This window comes from Phocoena phocoena, chromosome 15 (assembly GCF_963924675.1).
Source record: "Phocoena phocoena chromosome 15, mPhoPho1.1, whole genome shotgun sequence".
Classification (NCBI taxonomy): domain Eukaryota; kingdom Metazoa; phylum Chordata; class Mammalia; order Artiodactyla; family Phocoenidae; genus Phocoena; species Phocoena phocoena.
This window is the reverse complement of record NC_089233.1, coordinates 20,872,536-20,895,533: the sequence shown is the minus strand read 5'-3', so window position 1 is coordinate 20,895,533 and position 22,998 is coordinate 20,872,536.

The following is a 22,998-nucleotide window of genomic DNA, read 5'->3' as shown; positions in this document are numbered from 1 at the left end:
AAAAAAAGCCTCTGAAGAACCTAGGGGCAGGACAGGAATAAAGACACAGACATAGAGAGAATGGACTTGAGGACACGGGGAGGGGGAAGGGTAAGCTGGGATGAAGCGAGAGAGTGGCATAGACATATATACACTACCAAATGTAAAACAGATAGCTAGTGGGAAGCAGCCACATAGCACAGGGAGATCAGCTCGGTGCTTTGTGACCACCTAGAGGGGTGGGATAGGGAGAGTGGGAGGGAGACGCAAGAGGGAGGAGATGAGGGAGGAGATATGGGGATATATGTATACATAAAGCTGATTCACTTTGTTATAAAGCAGAAACTAACACACCATTGTAAAGCAATTATACCCCAATAAAGATGTTAAAAAAAAAAAAAGAACTGGTTTTGCTGCATTCAAAAAAAACAGACAAAGGGCACAAGAATCGGTTCCTCAGGTCCAGGACGCCTGCCTCCTCCCCAGCATCCCCAGATTCACAACCAGACCCATCCTTTACCAACCAGGCAAATCACATCACTTCTTGGGAGCCTCACTTTCTGCATTTGTAAAATGGGAACAATCATAGTCCCTCACTCATAAAATAGTGGTGAGTTTTAAACAAAGTAATGCATAGAAAGCATTTAACACAGGGCCTGGGCCCTGTGTTAAATTATGTGCCAGGGCCTGGCACGTAATAAATACTCACTGAATGATAGCTATTGTTGTTGTGACCCAGCCCCCTACTTTGCAAACCAGCAAAATGAATAAAAATCTCACTTCCCAGCTGAGACTGGGGGAGACCTCAGTGCCGGCTACTCATCTGCACTTTTACCAAAGCAATTAAAGCTCGCCTGTGATGGTGAGTCTCTTGATTGTCCTTGAAGCCCGAGTTACCCTACCGAGAGAGGAAGGCGGTGCCCTTGCACCCGTTCCCGTGCTGTTTATTATGCCAGAGAGACAGCTCAGACTCATTACCGCTGCGGAATACAGGCCCCGAGGGGCTGAAGTGGAGCCGGATAATTACCAACAGATCCCTACTAGGGATGGACTCAATGGAAACAAGTCAATCAGGAGCGAGGCATTTATGTCTAAACTATTCCAGTCCACGCTTGGGGGCACCGGAGACCGCTAATGAGGGCCGTGCTCCCAAGGCCGAGGGCCTGACCACCAGTTCCAGCCTTGAGAGCCCTGTGCCTAAGAGGCTCCTAACACGGTTCCTCCTGATCTACCCAACAGCTCACCTTCAGGAGAACTACGAGGCAAGCCGGTTTGGTTTGATACCAGAAGCTTCTCTGCCTTGATGGCCTGGCCCTGCTCCCTCCAGTAAAATTGCTGGTTCTCTCAGAAATTCCACCTTTGGGGCTTCCCTGGTGGCGCACGCAGTGGTTGAGAGTCCGCCTGCCGATGCAGGGGACACGGGTTCGTGCCCCGGTCCGGGAAGATCCCACATGCCGCGGAGCGGCTGGGCCCGTGAGCCATGGCCGCTGAGCCTGCACGTCCGGAGCCTGTGCTCCACAACGGGAGAGGCCACAACAGTGAGAGGCCCGCGTACCGCACAAAAAACCCCCAAAAATCCCAAACAAACAAACAAAAAAGAAATCCCACCTTTAAGAGAAATCTCTCCACGTAAGCCTCCCTCTCTGCTCTTCTTTCCTTCAACTCCTGCTACCTGTCTCCTCCTCCATTCTCACCGCAGGTAGCATCCTTGTGAAACTCTGCAGTGACTTCCAGAAGCCACCTTACCTCTGCTCACCAGTTCTTTCAGAGCCGCAGCGTTGCCTTGAGGTAGCATGGTTTTATTTCTCTTTTTTTCTCCCTTTTAATATTTTTTTAATTGAAGTATAGTTGATTTACAATGCTGTGTTAATTTCTGCTGTACAGCAAAGTGATTCAGTTATACATATGTATACACTCTTTTTTCATATTCTTTTCCATTATGGTTTATCATAGGATATGGAATATAGTTCCCTGTGCTCTACAGCAGGACCTTGTTGTTTATCCATCCTGTACATAAAGCTTACATCTGCTACCCCCAACCTCCCACTCCATCCCTCCCCCAGTCCCCTCCCCCTTGGCAACCACAAGTCTGTTCTCTATGTCTGTGAGTCTGTTTCTGTTTCATAGATAGGTTCATTTGTACACATTTTAGATTCCACATAGAAGTGATATCATATGATATTTGTCTTTCTCTTTCTGACTCACTTCACTTAGTATGATAATCTCTAGTTGCATCCATGTCGCTGTAAATGGCATCATTTCATTCTTTTTATGGCTGAGTAATATCCCATTGTATATATGTACCACATCTTCTTTATCCATTCATCTGTCGATGGACATTTAGGTTGTTTCCATGTCTTGGCTATTGTGACTAGTGCTGCTGTGAACACAGGGTACATGTATCTTTCTGAATTATAGTTTTGTCAGGACATATGTAATGTGGTTTTATTTCTAACATTTGCTATCAGTACAGCATGTACACGTACAATTCAATCTAAAACATGACAGATGACGGTTCTTGCCAAACTGCCCCCCGGAAGTAAGAATTTCAGGCCACGAAACAGGGGTGCCAGGAATTGAGCTCTCTGGATGGTTCTAGAGCTCATCTTTATTGGCATCCCAAGCCCCATTTCTTTTGGGTGGTGGAAGCACAATCTCAGCAATTCAAGAAGCCCCCCTCACTTGTTCTCTGGATGGGTGGGGCACCTATATTCTGGGGGGCCAAGTGCCAGAGGGTGAATCTGGCCCTCGGTCACTGTCCGCCATGCATGCTGGCATCCTCCAAGCCACGCTTCTCCTCTCCCGCCTTGGTCACTGTCTATAATCCATGCAGAGTCCTTGCTGAGTGAGACCTGTGCATTCCCATGGCAGACTCACGCTGGTCAGTCATTCAGCTATTTCCAAGCCCTTCTCCCCAAATGGCACACACTCACCAGGTTTTCTGCTGTACCATCCCTCCTCTGAGCACTAAAAGCCACTAACTCCATGGACCAGGAAGGACAGAGAATCCTTAGTTAATATCTCAAGTAAGTATTTTCCCACAAGGGTTACAAAGGGAAAATGGTGGGTGGTCAAAGGTCCAAAAGGACCCTTACCCCTTGGGAAGCATCTGTTACACGAGTACAGTTTTGGACACAGCTGTTGCTCCTGGAAGGAGTGAGATAAGGAGGATCATTAAAGGAGAAGGTAGCCGTGGAAGTTACCTCCGGGAGGGAGCTTCCTCTGGGTTCAGAGGCCATCGGTGGCTTTCTTCATTCCAAAATTCCATAGAAACACAAAAGCGTAGCCATGAGGAGGGATAAATAATTGCACAGAGGGAAAGAAGCAGCAAGGCTTTTTTCTCCCCTAAGGCTGTGAGAACATGTGTGATTATGTGTCATCCAAGTAACAGCTGGGTCCACCATGGTGGCTTCCCTACTCCCTCTCAGTTGCTTCTGGAACAAATTGTTTGTCAAGACCCACAAACTGGGGGCTTACCTGGTGGTGCAGTGGTTAAGAATCCTCCTGCCAATGCAGGGGACATGGGTTCGAGCCCTGGTCCGGGAAGATCCCACATGCCGCGGAGCCACTAAGCCCGTGCGCCACAACGACTGAGCCTGCGCTCTAGAGCCCGCGAGCCACAACTACTGAGCCCGTGTGCCACAACTACTGAAGCCCGCACACCTAGAGCCCGTGCTCCACAACAAGAGAAGCCACTGCAGTGAAAAGCCTGTGCACCGCAACAAAGAGAGTAGCCCCCGCTTGCCGCAACTAGAGAAAGCCCACGTGCAGCAACGAAGACCCAACGAAGCCAAACATAAATAAATAAAATAAATAAATTTATTTTAAAAAAAGACCCACAAACTATGGGAGACCTTGAGCAAAAGTCAGAAGCAGTCAAAGCCTCTGGGGCTCCTGCAAAAGCATTAGCCTGATCCAGAAGTTTGAAGGCAGTTCATGCCACCAGACAGCCCTACCATTCTTGGACACCATACAGAATACAAACAGCTTGCATCATCTGTCCTTTAGATCTTTCCCAGCCCCACATTACCCTGAGCTTCTTCCCCACCAACTCTTCCAGCCCCAAGCAGAAAAGAAGACATGCCATCGGACCACCTCTAGTCTCATCCCTGACATCCTGGACACTCCCCAACAGCTTGGGTAACTTCAGTGCCCATGAGATGGCCTATCCAAAAACAAGCCCCCATTCTTGAGCTCCACAACCTTGATGTCTCCCTGCATCAACCTGAGTGGTACCTGGAACTTCTCAGCATCTCCTAGAAGTGCCCCGTGTCATAAATGCTAAATTCTCCAGCTGTAAACTCTTACCCTCTCCACTGCTCCAACAACACTGAGACCTCCAGGGTCTTGTCTTTTTTACCTCGCCTGTGAGCTTCTTCTTAGCTTTACATCCTTCCCTAACCAGCCCAGACCCCACAGTCCCTCCTTTCAACTAATTGCTTGCCGCCCACACTCTCAATTCCCTGCTTCTCTGCCACCCCCTCCCTAACCCAGAATTCATTCAAGCGGCTGAGGACCACCACAGAAATGCACACAAATGTCACGACAAACGCCTGCTCTCCACCATCGGCTTCACTCTCCAGCCTGTCAAGGAATCGGTTGAAGAATGAAGTCAGGTATAAATATGTTTGGTTTAATTGTCAAACTGAATCACGTATTTTAGCTTCATTGTGATGTCAGTGCTTGTACCTAGGAGAACCTTTAACGAAAGTAAAACCAACCATTGCCTCTAACACAAGGAGCAACAAGGTTCTATTTTAATAGATTCTGTGGACTGTGAAACTGTTGTCATTGTTCCATTTAAGAGACCGCCATGCTTGCCCTGGGGACAGTTTCTGAGGCTTCTGGAATCAATTCCTCACCACCTCTAAGTGGAGCCTGGTGGGTCACAGACCCTCATGGGTCACTGTGTCCTGGCACAAGGACCTAAGTAAGCAAGGGGTTGTCCATGTATTGAGGGATTAGCCCTCAGGGTCAAGGTCAGCTCACGTGTCCAGAGGCATTCTCAACTCTAGAGTGAGGATGAGGTTAGTCTCTTTGACAACAGATCTCCCCAGTTTGGGGAACTAAGAGCACACCGACATCTGTGCTTATGGGCGAGACTTAACTCACATGAACCACGGAAGCAGTGCATGAGATGGTCAAAAAGAGGCAAGCCCTTCCCACCAGTATAAGCACATATGACCTTTCTTATCAAATGCATATAATACACTACACTCGAATTCCTTCAACAATGATACAGCTACACTACTCCATCCAGTAGAGCTGTAGCCATCAGACCATGGATCATTCCAGCACTCAGTCCGCATGGCTGTTTTGGGAACCTCTGAGCTATGTCTCACCTTGGTGGCCTGAGTGACGGGTCTCACTTGGCTTGTCTTTAGTATTCACACTGTGACATGGTCACACACCCCCTCCTTGTTGACAAATCCCAGGAAATGAATGGCATGGGAGGCCGAATTGGGTGCAATTAGTGAGACTTATAACCACTCTGGGAACCCCAGAGTTCCAGCCACATTCCTCATTTCCATTTGGTGTTAAATAAGATAACAAAGAACTTAAAACAGGGGACATAGTAGGTGCTCAGTAGTGGCTAGTTGGGTAATAACGTTAAGTAGTGTAGGGTAGTGGCTCAAAGCATGGATTCTAGAACTGGATTCCTTTTTCCCAAGCCCAGCTCTGTTGTTTACATGCTGCATGATCTTGACTTAGCTGCTTAGTGTCTCTGTGGCTCAGTTTCTCCTCCTTGAAGTGGGGACAATAATAGTCACTACCCCATTGGACTGTGTGGACAGCACTTAGCACATAGGAAGAATTCAGTAAGTATTAGCTAACTTTACTAACAAGCTGATGACAATGACGATGATGATGATGATCATGGTTAGAGGAATGAGAAGCCTTTGGATCCCACCTTAATGTCCCTCCTTTTCCCCATCCTTTTAGCCCCACTTATCCTGCAAAACCCCAACCCAGGATCCATGCACCCTTGTCATCTCAGCTGGGGTGCTGGGGAGCCATTTTCATACTTGCTTGGATTGGCTTATATAATGGATTAAAGATGGGCACAAATTCCTTGACACTTCTCCCATTGAGAGTTGGGGTTTGCTCTTGAATCTGGAATGCTCTTAGTGACTTGCTTGACTAATAGATTGAAGCAAAAATGATGATCTGGGACTTCCGAGCCTGGGTCATAAGAAGTCTTTGAGCTTCTGCTTGGATCTTGTGAATGCTCACACTTGAGATGCCCCTTCTCAGAACCCAGCCACCATGCTGTGAGAAGCCCAAGCCACACACAGAGGTCATGTGTAGCCTACAGAAAAGTCAGAGAGAGGAGGTTTGTGCAGAATCCCTGAGGGGCATTAAGTGTTGCAAGTGTCCCAGAAATCCAAGAGCAGGAGTCATAGTCAGGTCTGCCTTGGTGAGGCTGGGAAGCAGGGGGTGAGCAGAACCTGAGGAAGTTCCAAATATTTCTTCTTGCCCCTTCAGCATTCCATAAACACCTGCCAACCAGGTCCACTCTCGACCAGGCTCACTTGGCTGCATCCTGAGAGCTGCCTTTCCCCAAGCTGTCTGCATCTCTTGATGCTTCCCACCAGCACCCTCATCATCTATACTTTCTTTCCTCTACATTATAAATCCTTTTGCTTCACAACTGTCCCCTGCTCATGACACATGCCCTTCCCTCACGTGACCCCTACTCAACGTGACAACTGCTCAAAATGCAGTTTGATCACTTTGGCTGAAAGTGAATGTCTCAGAACAAATTCCTGCCAGCAAGGAAGGAGCCACCCCTCAGGCTGGGTGTCTAGCCCAGGGCAGTCAATGCTTGGAAGGCCGGCCCCATGTTGATGTGCAGAGGTTCCTAATAGCAGGGGCAGATAGAATGACAAGTCAAAGGCTTGGAGATCGGGGGACCTGAACTCCAAGAACGACTCTGTCACTATGCCTGGTGCAACCTTCTTCCGTCTTGGGTCTTCCTGTATCGAATGAGGTAGTTCCATCAGGTGGGGGGTGGGGGGGATTGCATCTAGTAGATTTTCCAGAATCTAAGGGTAGAGAAGCATGTGGAGTTTGTCAAAGGAAACCTACCTTATCTCTTTTAATCCTCAAACAACTCTATCCAATAGGAACTAATGTCACCCTCACTGTACAGCTGGGGAAGCTGAGGTGTGGCGAGATGAAGGGCACACCCAAGCTCACACGGCCAGTACATAACTCAGTTGGGACCCAGACACAGATCTGTTTGCCCTCAAAGCCTGTGTTCTGAGCCATTCCCTTTTCCCCTTATCTATGCCCTGGTCTGTGTGCCCAGGAGGAAAACGGCATAAAATAAAAGATGTCGAGAAATGCTGGAACAGTATATAGTACTTCTTTCAGCACTGCATCTTTTCTCTTATACTCTAATATTTTGTTCTGTTAAGTGTTTCAGGACCTTGGGGGTTGGGTAAGTACTAATGGGCTGGATATAAACCAAAGGGCTCAAGGAGAGACGACTGCTCACAGCACCACCCCCTGCCATGGGATGATTTCATGATATCACAAAATACAAGGGTCAGGAGATGGCTCCATCTCTTTCTATGAATACTGCTCAGTGGAAATTCGTTCAAGAAACTGACCTGCATCATTTTCTGCATCTGGGGAAATGGGCAAAGGCCTTGGTCTCTGTAACCCTTTGGGCCCTATGCATGCAGAGCATGTGCGGGGTCCTGGCCAGGGTGATGAGCACCCCCATTAGCTGAGCTCTCTCTCTAATGAGCACAGCCCCCAAGGAGGGAGGACAGAGGCCCGGGTCAGCGGGAAGGACTCTGCCCTGCCTACAGATCATGGTTTGGAGAACAGGCTTCATGGGGTCTCAAATGTGCATTTGAATTTCTGTGCTGTCACTCCCTGGCTTGAATACAGATGAAGGCTGCTGAAATACAGTGGCTGCTACAGGCAGGAAACCTGCCCCAGCTTTCTTAATGTCTGCCTGGAGACAAGGGAGAATCCTTCCACCCAGGGGTTCTCAGCTGGGGTTTCCCCAAACTAGAATACACTTAGGGCAAAAGCTCAGGGGGTACACGCCCAATGAGGGGGTGGGGAATGCTGATGGCAATTAGCGTTCAATAGTTCTGAAACAAACTTGGTAGACATCCTTATATGTATTCATTTTTTTTTAAGTTTTCGTTTAATTACATATGGGATGAGTGGTGGAAACCATAATCTAATAATTATAAAATAGCTACTCTTGTGTGTAGCGCTCACTGTGTACCAGGCCCCATCCTAAAAAATTTTTTTAATCTTAATTCATTTAATACTTTTTTTTTTTTTTTTTTTTTTTTTTTTTTTTTCGGTACGCGGGCCTCTCACTGCTGTGGCCTCTCCCGTTGCGGAGCACAGGCTCCGACGCGCAGGCTCAGCGGCCATGGCTCACGGGCGCAGCCACTCCGTGGCATGTGGGACCCTCCCGGACCAGGGCACGAACCCATGTCCCCTGCATCGGCAGGCGGACTCTCAACCACTGCGCCACCAGGGAAGCCCCATTTAATACTTTTTAACAATAAATGCTGGAGAGGGTATGGAGAAAAGGGAACCCTCTTGCACTGTTGGTGGGAATGTAAATTGATACAGGAGAACAGTACAGAGGTTCCTTAAAAAACTAAAATTAGAATTACCATATGACCCAGTAATCCCACTACTGAGCATATACCCAGAGAAAATCATAATTCAGAAAGACACATGCACCCCAATGTTCATTGCAGCACTACTTACAATAGCCAGGTCATGGAAGCAACCTAAATGTCCAATGACAGACAAATGGATAGAGATGATGTGGTACATATACACAATGGAATATTACTGAGTCATAAAAAGGAATGAAATTGGGTCACTTGTAGAGACGTGGATGGATCTAAAGACTGCCATACAGAGTGAAGTAAGTCAGAAAGAGAAAAACATATATCGTATATTAACACATATTTGTGGAATCTAGAAAATGGTACAGATGAACTGGTTTGCAAGGCAGAAATAGAGACACAGATGTAGAGAACAAACGTATGGACACCAAGGGGGGAAAAGGGGGGGTGAGATGAATTGGGAGATTGGGATTAACATATATACACTAATATGTATAAAATAGATAACTAATGAGAACCTGCTGTGTAGCACAGGAAACTCCACTTTGCTGTACAATAGAAACTAACATAACATTGTAAAACAACTATACCCCAGTTAAAAAAAATACTTTAACATTTTAAGTTACATGATCTTTTTTTTTTTTTTTTTTTTTTTTTGCGGTATGCAGGCCTCTCACTGTTGTGGCCTCTCCCGTTGTGGAGCACAGGCTCCAGACGTGCAGGCTCAGAGGCCATGGCTCACAGGCCCAGCCACTCCACGGCACGTGTGATCTTCCCGGACCGGGGCACGAACCCGTGTCCCCGGCATCGGCAGGTGGACTCTCAACCACTGCGCCACCAGGGAAGCCCTACATGATCTATTTTTATCCTCGTTTTACAGGTGAAGAAATTCAGGCACAGGGAGATTAAGGAATCTTTCTCAGGTTAAACAATTAAATGGTGAGGCTGGGATTTCAACCTAAACAAATGTACACCATAGTTGTATCAGTTAGTTTTTGCTACATAACAAACCATCCCCAAACTGAATGGTTTTAAACAGCACACACATTATTTCTCATGGTTATGTCACTTGGCAGGCTGCTCTGTTTGGGCTAGCTCAACCAGGTTCACAAGTCGACCCAGACTTGTGGGTCAGCTGGTCTAGGACAGTCTCACCCATAAGTCTGGTGGTTGGATCCAAGTCAGCTGGGATGATGGGGATGACTTGGCTGTGCATTTCTCATCATGCAGCAGGCTACCCTGGTGGTCACAGGGATCCCAAGATGGATGAGAGGGGGGAGATCCCAATGACCAAGTGCTTTTTGAGCTTCTGCTTGTATCATGTTTGCCAATGTCCCATTGGCCAGAGCAAGTTACAAGGCCAGCCCAGAGTCAGTGTGGGAGGGGACTACCTAAGGTCATGGACACGGGAGGGGAATAATTAGGGGCTGTTTTTACAATCTCCACAATAGTCTTAGCTCTGAAGCACTCAACTATACTACCTCTTAGGCTTCTAACAGTCCTAACCCAACTCCAGCTCTCAACGGAGCCCAGAGCAAGAAGAGCCGGGAGAAATCTTACAGCCAAAAGGGACCAGATACTCTTCACGCATGCCCGTGTCATTCCTCCTTCCTCCCAACCCAGTCAGCAGCCCACCACTGTGTGGAAACAGAATCTGATTAAGCGTTCCTGGAAGAAAAAGGAAATGAGTTGTGAGCAGGAAGTTTGAGTCCTGTTGTCTGATATGAGCTGTGGGACCTTGGGCAGATCACCTCATCTCTCTGGGCCTCCATGATTTTATTTTATTTCAATAGCCCCATTCATTCAATAAACATTTATTCACTTCCCACTGTGTGCTAAGCATTGTGTTGGACAACACAGATACAGTTGTGAAAGTAGACAGGTCTGGCCCTCATTGAAGCATTCAGCATAATGGGAAATAGGCATTAACCAAATCATTTCAGTAATGAGCATATAATTGCAGACCGAGACAAGTGCTCTGAAAGACAAAGGCCCATTTCTATGAGAAGTTACCACAAAGGAATGTGGTATAGGCCAAAAGAGGGGGGAATAAAGGAAGGTCCCCTTCAACAGAAGGCCAGTTGAGAGGAAACTAACTGGGAGGACCAGGGGAAATGATATGGAAACCAGAGTGACTGGGAGACAGTTCTCCATAGATCTCATGTGTTTCTGCACATCTTGAAAGCAGAGGTCCTGACCACCTTTGTCCTAGGCTTGCTTTTCAAAGATATTTTTATAGCAAACAGCCTTGGAAGACAGAGATAATAGCTCCCTCTGGAGCACTGGGTAGACTTGCACACTGCCCAGTATAAAAGATTCAGGCTCCCTAAGCTCCAGGTTCCTCTCCTATAAGGCAGCCCACTGGGTGCACAGGTGGCACTTGGCCCTCTTCCCATCACCCTGTGGGAACTGGGGCTCAGAAAACCAAGCAAAATGATGATACTCTGGACTTTGCTATTGCTGTGAGTAATCAACTGTCCTCTCCCTCTGACCCAGATGTCTCATGTCTCCTGCCAAGCTCACAAGTTAGCTTGCAAGGAAGGCAAAGCTCAGACTCGTCACAGTTCTTGATATTTGCAGGTTCTCACAGTGACACGAAGTGCAGCTGGAGGATGATTCAAGCAGGAGGAGAGAGGGAGGGAACACAGTCCTAGCTGAAATCAATCTGTAGAAAGGCTTGGAGGTGGTGGAGAGCAAGGAAATGGAGAACAAGATCTGTTCAGTGCCCTGGGAGCAGAAAACGTGATGAGGCAATGGAGAGAGAGGAAGCCAGAGGGCGGGGGACGGGTGCCAGCCGTGTTAAGCAGGAGACTTTATCCTAAAGGCCGTGCGAGCCTCTGAAGGAGATTTCAGGCAGACTTGGCTCAAAATCCATCAAGGGAGATTTGAACGCTCCCCACCCCACATCTTAGCCTCCAGAACCTTTTCTACCTCAACATCCCCTGGAAAATAGCCTTGGGTACAGCACAGGTTGGCATAGCAACTGATGTGGCTGTTTTCACCGTAGTTTTATTTTTACCAGCTCTAGGTTGTCGAGCTGGCCCTAGGTGTGTTCGGACAATTACAGGGCACTGGGCAAGGGAAAGAGAATTAGGGGGTCAACCTCTTTCTGGCTGATGATTGGACAGCGACAGGAGCTAATTTCTTTTGGGAGACTGTGACCCCTAACCAGTCCTTTCTGGCCTGACAATGACTGCTTATCTAATCCAGCCAGGCCAGGCTGCTTATAGGATAGCAGCCTCTTTCCTATAATCCACAAAATATGTGATGAGAGAGGTTACACCTGGAGTCTCAGAAGGCACTAATTCCTCTTATTTGAGTGTATACGCCATATACAGTGTATATGAGTACATACAGTGTACAGTCAGACTGCCTGGGTTCAAATCCTGACTCCTCCCCCTACTGTGTGACTTCAGGCAAATTAATTACTCTTTCCTCAGTCTTCTTATTTGCCAAATAGGGCCTAACTCATAAGGTTGTCATGAATATCAAAAGAGGATTAAATATGTAAAGTGTTTAGAAGAGTGTGTGGCACATAGTAAATAAACATTAGCTATTACTATCACTACTTATTTGAAATGTACCTTCCCACCACCTCTGTCATTCAAAAACTCCAAACATTTGCACCACTGCCACCAGAGCAGGCTTTGTGCGGCAAACCAAACCCCTGTAGTCAACTACATCATAGTAAAAAAAGAAACCACCTCTCGGAGCCCGCTGGAATCACTACATTTTGATATTTGAAACTTGCCAAAATACAGTTTAGGGGTTACTTCAACCTAATTCATTGATGACTCCCTAGTGCTTACAAACTTTCCTTCCTAAAGGACACATGTTAGAACTGGGGGATTTCGCACAGTTGTCCTTGGGCTCCAGGGTCTTTGAATTGGGGAGGTCCCAGTCAATCCACAGAACATGAGAAATAATGAATCATTATTGTTTTAGTCATTAAGTTTTTTGTTTTTGGGTTTTTTTTTTTTTTGCGGTACGCGGGCCTCTCACTGTTGTGGCCTCTCCCGTTGCGGAGCACAGGCTCCGGACGCACAGGCTCAGCAGCCATGGCTCACGGGCCCAGCCACTCCGCGGCACGTGGGATCTTCCCTGACCGGGGCACGAACCGTGTCCCCTGAATCGGCAGGCGGACTCTCAACCACCGCACCACCAGGGAAGCCCAAAGTCACTAAGTTTTGAGATGCCTGTTACTCAAGAATAGATAAGATATGGATTTCCTTACCACAAGCCCAGAGATTCTGTGAGGTAGGGTTTGGGTAGCTACTGTCAACTTGTGTCCCCAGGTGATTCTAATTTACATGGTTTTCATCCCCCCATTTCCTGATGATAAGAATCACCTGGAGACTCCTGGGCCCCAACCCAGACCTTCTGAATCAGGTAGTCCAGGGAAGAGCCAGGAATTGAGAGACTGAATATACAAATGGACAACAGCCAGACCATATATAAAAATAGAACTCCTACCCATTATCTGCACCATCCCTCCCAGGAAACTAAACAACCCCTGTAACCATTGGCCCAAAATGACCAACCAGAGAAAGCCAAATATACTCCCCTAGCCAATCACAGGATGCCCCGCTCTAGTAAGCCCTGCCTCCAGCTTCCCCAAGCCAATAGCCTCCAATCAAGTCACACCTGATGCCTTCCCTTTTTTCCACTATAAAGCTTTCCCTCTCCTCCACCTACCTTTGAGTCTCTGCCAAAACTCAGATGGTGGTGGCTGACTTCTTTGCTAGAGCAAGCTCTAAATAAGTAGCCTTTGCCTGTTCTCATTTGTGTGGTCTTCATTTATTTCCACAGAATGTATATATTTAATAAGAACAAGTGATGATTACCATTGGGGTAGTTTGGAAAACACCATCCCAGACCCTTGCCACTCAAAGAGTGGTCCCCCAGAGCCACAGCAGCAGCAACATCTGGGAGTTTATTTAAAATGCAGAATCTCAGTTCCCGCCCCAGACCTGATTCAGAAACTGCATTTTAACAAGATCCCGGAGGTAACCCTCCAGCACATTAAAGTGTGAAAAGCATTGACCAGGAGCATTGATCCAGGTCAGTGGGTCCTAGCCCTGGTTGCCTATTAGAATCCTTTACGGGCTGTTTGAAAGACCAAAGCCTCCCTACTCAGAGCATCTGATTTAATTGACCCTGGGCAGGGCTTGGTCTAAAAGGTCCCCAGGTGATTCTCACATGCAGTGTGTGCTAAGAACCACTGATCCAGGGCAACATTCCCACTCTTGTGTCATCTGGAGGGCTCCCCAGGTGCACCGAGGTCCAGGCTTGACCCAGGCTTAGGTCAGCCCTGGCTTGGTAAGAATCTCCAAGCTCCCAGATGATCCAGAAACTGACCAAAATAGAACTGCTGGACTAGGAGACCGGTGGAGAGGGCGAAGAGCCCCATGGAAACCTCCCATACAGTTCTCTTCCTATTTCTTCTTCCTCAATTCTACTTGTCCAGCACCGTAGATCTTAAAGCTCAAAGAACAAGAGGATCTCAGAACTGGAGGAACTGGAGGCATCTTCAAGCACAGTGAACAAGGGGCTGTCGGCCAAATCCAGTTCAGTGTGTGCGTGTGTGTGTTTTAATCGGCACAGTTTTTTTTTTAAGTTTTGAATTCATTGCCAACATTTCTAAAAGGAGATTGTACATAAAAATCTAGCTTTCTAGATTCTGCTGGAAAATCAGGGGATCTCGCAACAATCAACTCACATTCCTGTGTGGCAACAACTGGCTTTAACAGCCCCTTAAATGGGGCATGTGTCCACCAGTTTCCCACAGTCCCTGCCTGACTCAGGTCATTCGTTTTTGTCACCTGCCTGGCACTGCAAAGCATTTGAGTTTGGAACATTTATATAGAGAGAGTCCAAGCCCTTCTTTTGTAGATGAGAAAACCAAGCCCCACCCCACAGTGGGTGGGGTCACATGTAATTTGCTTACCTGTCACATCGCCCAGCTGCCAATGATAACCTCAGGTTTTGACTTTTCGAAGCATGGTCACCACCTGGCGGTTTAAGACAGCAAATGCAAGCTCTACAGGACAAAAGAGGAAGGAATGGCCAAAATATGGCCCCCATGGGTGGACCGAGAGGTCTGACTGGACAGCGGAAACTGAATTCAGAAAGAGTTGGCCAGCCACCCAGTGATCTTAGCTTGTTTGAGGAGTTTCCTCTTGATGTTAGCCAGCTGGACTCTGGACTGAACTGCTTGGCCCCTGGTTTGGTTTCCGGTTAGTCAACTGACTGCTTGAGCACTAGCTTGGTTAATGTGTCCTGCTCTCAACTGTTTAGTTGTTGGACGCTATGCATGTTTGGACCTTAAGTTGGCTCTGCGCCATCATCATGGCTCAAGTCAGCTGGACTTCCCCCAGCTGTGGATAAGAGCCGCTCTTCTCTGCTTGGAGATGTTGCCAGCTAGAGGGGCCCCTTCCCTTCCATGAGGGACCTGGAAACTGACCCCGCCCTGCCCAGAAGAAACCCAAAGCACAGCAAGGTGGCATCATCTACTCACCACTATCAAATGGGGCCTCTAATTGGTCTGCAAAAGTGCCCCGTATTGGCCTCTAAAAATGTACATTGAGGTTCCTTTTCTCTGCCACTGTCCTCACCTAGCTTCTTACTCCTCCCCAAGCAGGACCCAGGAGCAACAGCAAGATACTCCTCCCTCAAGGAGAAAGAGAGCTGCTAGGATTAGTTGAGTTTAAGGATGTCTTATGAGTTCCACTATCCCAGTAGTAGGCAGGGAAAGGCCATGCCAGGTGAATGGGACTTCTCTCCACACTTTCTCTTTTTCTCAGTTTCCCTAGTATGACAGATAGAAGAGACTATGGCCTGATGAGGGAAAATTACCCAAGGAGATGGAGACTGAAGATTCATTCTTTCTTTTTTTCTTTTAATGAGCACTTACTATGTGCCAGGCACTATTCTAGGTGCTGGAGATACAACTAAGAACAAAACACATGCATGCTCTCCTGGACCTGAATTCCGAAGCAGAGAGATGGACAAAAAATAAGATAAATAAGTAAAACACAATGTGTTAGTGTTAAGTGCTAAGGAAAAACTAAATTGGGAGATGAGAAGGTGACATTTGGATGAAGACTCAAAGGTGGGGAGGGATTGAACCATGTGAATATCTAGGAGAGGAACATTCCAGGTGGAGGAAAGGGCAAGTACAGAGCCCAGAAGTGGGACTGTAGGTGTCCTAGGAGCTACAATGAAGCCAGTGGGGCTGGGTGGGTGAGTGAGGGGACAACAGCTGGGGATGAGGTCGAAGAGGTACTGGGTGGGCCAGAAGGAGAGGGTCTTGGGAGCCATTGGGGAGTTTCAAGCAGAAGAGTGACAAGATCTAAATTATGCTTCCCAGGGTCACTTGGGCTGCCTTGCAGAGAATGGACTGAGGCGGGCAAGTGCAGAAGCAAGACATCCATTTAGAAGTAGGAGATGATTGTGGCTTGGACCGGGGGTGGCAGTGGAGAAGAGAAGTGGTGGGAATCCGAAAACAACTCTGTTTGGCGACTAGTCTTACAAAGGACTCAATGCACCCCATGTGTAGCACCTGCCACAGGTGCAATTGATTCCATAATCTCTCGTGTTCCATCTATCCCACCTGATAGAGTATGCGCACTCTGTTGTCAGGAGCCAAGCCTGTCTTCTTCAGTCTGTGTCCCAGCATCCAGCATGGTGCCTGACACTGTGTGCGCACTCGAATGGATGGATGGATAGATGGATGGATGGATGGACAGGTGGATGGATGAATGACAAGGATGGAAAGTTCCATTTCCCCAACTTCCCCTTGTTCAAACACCAGAGTTGTGATTGATCAATTTTAGAATAATTCATGGATCTGACCACTCAGTGAAGGATATTCCAGAGATGCCCCCAAGTAAAAAAAAAATAGTTACGGACACAGCGGAAGCCCCAAGGAGCCTCATCAGATGCCTGGGGGAAGCCAGAACTAGAGACTCTGTATTTACCCCAACTGAGCTGAGATACGTTCTGAAAACTGGGCTTTGGACACTGAAGGGCATTTTCAGGGTCTGAAACATCTGCTGACTTAGGGCTTGGGGTGTGTTTCTTTTCATAAGCACTTTTTACATAACCCTGCACAAAGAAGACTCTAGAGCCCATGCCTGCCCCATATAGTACATATTCCCAGGGGGATAGGCCTGAAGGGACCATTGTCTGGGTGACACTGAGGGAAGATTGCACCTCATATGGGTATTGTGTCCAAATACCTATCCAAGGACCCACTCACTACCCCAGGAAGAAATCTCTTGTTAAATATTCAGGCTCTCAGGGGCCCCCAGCCCTGTCCAGACTGCTCTCCCAACTGTGCCTCACCTGTAGCCACAGAAAGAGTGGAGACAGAAAGTTTATCAAAAATAAAACCCACTTTGATGATCTCAGCAAACGATGTCTCAAGAATGGTTAGTCATGCGATTCCCAGCCTGAACTCAGTCTGGCCACAAAAGCTTCTTCTGTTCCACACGGTCATTAGCAACCCTGAAATCAGTAGACAGCCCATGACAGCCCTAAGAAATGCAAAAACAATCATAGCTGCAGCCTGGTTAAGGTACTGTGGTGTTTTGGGAGCTCGCTACAGAGAAAACTGCAGTCCAATGACTATATATTTTCCCATTTTCTCATAAAGACATCTGCATAGCAGGTAAGTACATATGTCTGTGAGTGTCTTGTCTCTCTGTCTCTCTCTGTCTCTGTGTATATATGTTTCACTCTTTGTCCTTCTCTCTCTGCCTCTTTCTCTCTCTCTATCCCTCTCTGTGACACTCTCTCTCTCTCTCTCTCTCACACACACACACACACACACACACACCCCATTCTGGATTTTTCTGCCTTTATAAATAGCACTGGCAAGCATGTACAATGATAATGATGTCTGAGACAGTTAGCCAAAGAGAGGAAAAAATGTCTGCACAAGTAAGAAACAAAAAACCCACATCTGGGACAAAAGTTCAAGGGAGTATCTTAAGTTATCATTAAGATGCAGCAACAATAAGAATGTAATTGTCTATTTGCCCTACAAAGAAAAAAAACCCTAACTTTCAAAATAGAGAAATCAACCCATATGTTTAAATTTGTGTAAAAAGTATTTTTAATGAAATAAAGACCTCTTATGGAAATGTACAAAGAAATATGCAAATAGGTAAATTCTTTCATTCATAAAAATTATGCTTTAAATGAATATTTATTGACACCGAATATGTTCATTTTATATTGTTAAGGAAAAAATGAAATAAAACAACATAGGATTTGCATTTCCAGTAATCTGATAGACTGACGTCCTGAAAAAATCACTGACACAAAACATGTAAAAATCTTTTCAGTTAGTGAATAGACTAGGATTCAGTTAGTGAATGAGCTAGGATTCAAATAGCAGAAATCCCAGATGCCAAAATATGAAGTGAGTGACAAATTGACACTGAGACTGTTAAGGGCTTGAGAATATCTGCCAACCTCAGTGACCAAGAGGCTTTTACAGTTTTATAGATTTTAACTGTTACAAGGGGACAAAAGACCGAAGTCCTAGACCTACCCATGGTGGAAAAATAAGGCCAGGACCCTCAAAGGTCTCTGCCCTTGGTGAAAATAATTCACCCACTGATAAAGAGGTTAGAGTAAGGAAACCTGTTGGACTTGATCTGGGATCAGAAAGGGAAAAAACATTTCCCTGAGAATTCATAACCACAGAATTATTCTCATGTGCATTTGGGGTTTAAATTGCACTCCCTACATGGTTTGGAAAACCTCAAGGTGAAAAATTAGTAGAGTGATTCCAGGTTGGTAGCATTTCAGAGTGCCCAGAAGAATTCTCTCTAGAGGTACCCACCTTCAACCCTAGCCTTGCAGGAACCCACAGAAAATGTCTCACTAAATGTTAGCTCGCTAACCAAAACTAAAACACACACGGACAAGTAAGCCACCATGAATGAAAATAAGCAGAGGGACTTCCCTGGTGGTGCAGTGGTTAAGGGGACATGGGTTCGATCCCTGGTCGGGGAAGATCCCACATGCTGCAGAGCAACTAAGCCTGTGCGCCACAACTACTGAGTCTGTGCTCTAGAGCCCCCAAGCCACAACTACTGAAGCCCACACGCCCTAGAGCCCGCGCTCCATAACAAGAGAAGCCACCGCAATGAGAAGCCTGTGCACTGAAACAAAGAGTAGCCCCTACTTGCCACAACTAGAGAAAAGCCCATGTGCAGTAACGAAGACCCAACACAGCCAAAATAAATAAAAGAAAAAAAAAAAAGAAAATAAGCAGAAATAACAAACAGCTGAATTAAACCCCCAAGAACTTCATAAAATAGGATTGTCAGGTTCAGAGTATTAAAATAGGTATTTTTAAAGGAGAAAGAAAGAAAATACTATCCCAAAAGAGCAGAGGCAAGAGGGAAAAATAACCAAATATCATTTTTCAAGGTCAAAAAATAATAATAATGTAAATGAAAAATTCAATGAACAGATAATCAGCAGATTAGAAACAGATAAAGAAAAAATAATGACCTAGAAAACAGACGTGAAAAAAAACTACCCAGAATATTGCATAGAGAGATAAAGAGATATAGAATTATGAATGGTTAAGAGTTATAAAATTAAGAGTGATTCTAGAATGTATATCCCATCATAGCTCCAAGGAAAGGAATAGAGAGCTGCAAGGTGATGTAAGCAAGGTGGTGGGATAGAAGATTACAGTCCTTACCCTGACAGAAACACCAATTTGACAACCATCCATGGATGGGAATACCTCTGTGAGAACCCAGGAGTCCAGTGGAAAGTTTCCAGCACCCCATTCAAAATCCAAGGACAAACACATTGTAGAGGGCGAGAAAAACAGTTCCACTTTACCTGTGTCACCCCTTCCTCACAAGGCGGCACGGCTCACTGCCAAGAGAGACACTTGCCTGCGATTTCTCCCATGGGGGAAAATGAGAGCAGAGTGAGTACCTGGCTTCCCCAGACTGGAGAGATGTTGCCCAAGAAACCCACTTCTTTCTTGCCCCACCCAGATCACTGAGGGGATTGACACAGCTGAATAGTCCTGAGGGAGCTAGAATCAGGGAAAACCCACAGGGGCTCATAGCAACCACCCGATGGGTCTCAAAAACCAGCCATAGGTCCTACTAACTGGCTCTCAGACTCCACCAAGAGGCCTGCCCATGAGTCCTATGGAACTTCTCACCTGCAGCATCCCCAGCTGGCCAATGCAGCCCCCAGCACTCCACACATACTCCCAAGACAGTGCATGTGAGCCTCTGCAAATGCTGTGCACGTGCTCCCACAGAGGGTGTATACAAACCCCCACAGACAGCACAGAATATCAGCAGTGGGCTCCATTCTTCAGGATTCAAGGCACAAACCGTAAACACTTCAAAGCACTGCCCTGGGGAAATAAATGGGAGGCTCTCAGCCTCTGGCCTGACTTTGTGAGATTAGAGAAGGCACACAAGAAGGAATCCTAAGACTTCCCCTCCAAAGAGGGGACAAAAGAAGGGGATAGAAGGAATGAAGAAAAGTGATCTTTGAGGAAATAATGACTGAGAATTTTCCAAAATTAAAGACGTTAATCCTCAGGCTCAGAAAGCATACAAATTCAACTTTAAAAATATCCACACCTGTGCACATCACAGTGAAACTAAAGAATATTCAAACTCCTTCTCCACACACCCCACCACCAACAAGAAATATCTTAAAAACAGCCAGAAATAAAAGAAAAAAGAATAGAAATTTGAGTAGCAGAAGATGTCTCAGTAGCAGCAATGGAAACCTGTAGACAACAGAATGAGATATCAATGTGCTGAAAGAAAAAAACCTGTCAATTTAGAATTGTATACCTAGCTAAACTATCAGTCTCTAACAAGAACTAAATAATGCCATTTAAGACAAAATAAAATAATGCCTTCACTAAGGAATTAATAAAGGACAGTATTTCAGGAAGAAAGACAGTTGATCCCAGAGGATAGGTCTAAAATATATAAAGAAATGTATATAGAATTATATCCATGGATTTGATGGTCCTACATAAATTTGGCCAGAATCATAACAGTAAGGTATCTCAATGGTGTTCTCAAGTAAGGACGGCCAGGTGTTCCTTTTGAAGATGCTAAAGTATGCAGAAGCTCCTGCTCTGAAACATGCTGGTATAGAAAATCTTTTGCCACCAGAACATCAGAAACCCTTTTCTGATGGATGCTCCACAGTTCCCCTGTTGCCCCTTCTGAATGAACTCAACCTGCAACTTTATCCTCCATTAAAGATACAGAGCTGTTAATTTTCCAGATAATCCTTCAAATCCATATGCCAGCTTTCTCCTCAACTGACCACAATTCTGAATAAATCAGCCTGATGCCTCATGTAAGTAGCAAACATATTTAAGTCATATATTTTATATTAACCACGAAGTTTCCTTTGCCTTATGAAGACATCTGCCAAAAAAAAGGTAAGGCTGTTGGAAGCTTTTAATTTTTCACATTGGTCTTTGATTCTGTGCCAAGGATTTTCCAAGATCTAGGAACTTGAGATAAATCTTTAGGCATTACGTCACCTAAAGTGTCTGTATCTTTATTTCACTACAAGAACCAGAGAAAATAAGACTAGTTGGGGAGCAGATCAAATCTCCATTTTTAAGAAACAAGTTTCCATTTATAGCCAAGTCTTCTAATCTAGACCTTGGTAACCAGACATATTGCTTCTATATGAATTGAGTCCATGCCATTCTCCCATAGGAAATAGGAAGAGAAGTATATGTTCATGTGCTGAGGACAAGGCTTTATTATCCTGAACCAAGATTTATTACCATGGACCTCATGAGACAAGTAACTCTTGTACTTAACTGCAATCATAAAAATATCAATTTTGTAAAACTAAAAATTATTGTCTTTGGCAAACATTCCTCCAATTTATTTGATCAATACAGATCTTCCTTGACTTACAATGGGGTTATGGCCAATAAACCCATCATAAGTTCAAAGTATCATAAGTCAAAAATGCATTTAATACACCTAACCTACCAAACATCACAACTTAGCCTAGCCCACCTTAAACGTGCTCAGAACACTTACACTAGCCTGCAGTTGGGCAAAAATCCTCTAATACAAAACCTATTTTATAATAAAGTGTTGAATATCTCATGTAATTTATTGAATGCTATACTGAAAAATAGGTGTGTGATACAGAATAGTTGTAATTGTACTGGTTATTTACCCTCATGGGTCATATGGCTGCCTGGAAGCTGTGGCTTGCTGCTGCTGCCCAGCATCACAAGAAAGTATCATACCACACATCACTAGCTTGGGAAAAGATAAAAATTCAAAGTATGGCTTCTATTGAATGCATATCACTTTCACACTATTGTAAAGTCAAAAAAAAAGTAAGTTGAAACATTGTAAGTCAGGGACCATCTGTATTAAATGACTGCTACCAAGTTAACGTTTTAGGGTATCTGTGTATGTTTTGCTGCTAACTGGACTTAGCAGACTTACAGTGAGACTGTGGTGTCAATAGCAAATGTCCTTGGAAGCATGACTGAGGTTTTCCTAGTCCAGGCAAAAATAATAGTGTGTACAAGTTCGTGATGGGGAGAAACAACATGGTTTGTTCAAGAACTATAAATATTGCCACTGCATGAGTATTGGAGGAGAAGAGTAGAATGTAAAATTGAAGAAATAAGTAGTGGTCAGGTTGCAAAGACTGCCCTATGCCTTGCTGACAATTTGGAACTTTATCTTATAATTAGATTTCTACCGAAAGGGTATTGATCTGGGAAGCATTAAAAGTACTTTATATCAAAAAGTATGGATGTATCCAATGTAGCATACAAAGGTATATTTATAACTTTAAAATCATCCTAATATCTAAAAAGTTTTAAAAAAGCATTTCATCTTAAATTTTTGAAAGGAGAAAATTCGTACTCAAAGGAAAATAAAAGGTAAGAAATAACTAGGCTCTCAAATCTCATTTTATACCTCATGCTTTATATTTGTTCTCTTAAAATGTCCTTGCTCCTCTTTCATCATATGCAAACTCCTACTCATCCCTCAAGACCCAAATCAAACGCAAGTTCTGTGAAATACTTCCTGAATCCCTCTATACTAACACTGTACCTTGCAAATATTTCAGTTTTTGCCATTATTTCTCTGTGTCTATCTCCATCACTAGACTGTGAACTTCCTACAGACAAGAGCTAGTTTTTTCTTTATCTTTGTATCCCCAGGAGTTGGATATATAGTAGGTACTTATTCACATGTCTTTATCGAGTGAATGAATGGCCCCTATGGCTCTGGATTTACAGATGAAGTATTCGATGGACACAGACTATTCAATCACTAGGTATTCAGGTCCTGCATCAATAATTTGGATCCCGGGAGAAGTCTAGCTCACA